The following is a 564-nucleotide window of genomic DNA, read 5'->3' on the forward strand; positions in this document are numbered from 1 at the left end:
CCCCCCCCCCCCTCTCAACCCCCCCCTTCGCCCCCCTTCTACCCAACCGTTCCCGTAGATATGTGACAGTGCAGCAGGACCATGTTGCTACGGTATATAAACTGCCCTGAGGACCGCCACTTCCCAACCAACACTGCAATGTCTTCAGCTCTGTGTGTTTAATGTTTTTAGACTGTTATATTGTGTACATGAATTAAAATAAAAGTGCAAAAAAAAAAAAATCAAATATTAAAATCAAAAATGTTTTTTTTTTTCCTTTTCGTTTGGTTTGGATTCTCTTTTTTCATTCTTGTTTTTGGTTTTTCTTCTTTTTAAAACACATCTTCTCACTGTTACTGCAGTCTGGCAATATGCTGTAATAAAAATATTAATAATAATAATAATAATAATAATAATAATGATGATGATGATGATGTTTTTGTTGGTCCACGTTTTCACATGTCCGCTAGCAAATTGTCAAGAACAAAATAGTACAATAAAGACTAAAATCTAACAACTAAACTGCAAGTCATTGTGGGGTGTCCTATTTTAAGTGTTGTGTGCAGACGGGTGGGCGGAGGGACA

This window comes from Etheostoma spectabile, unplaced genomic scaffold, assembly GCF_008692095.1.
Source record: "Etheostoma spectabile isolate EspeVRDwgs_2016 unplaced genomic scaffold, UIUC_Espe_1.0 scaffold172, whole genome shotgun sequence".
Classification (NCBI taxonomy): domain Eukaryota; kingdom Metazoa; phylum Chordata; class Actinopteri; order Perciformes; family Percidae; genus Etheostoma; species Etheostoma spectabile.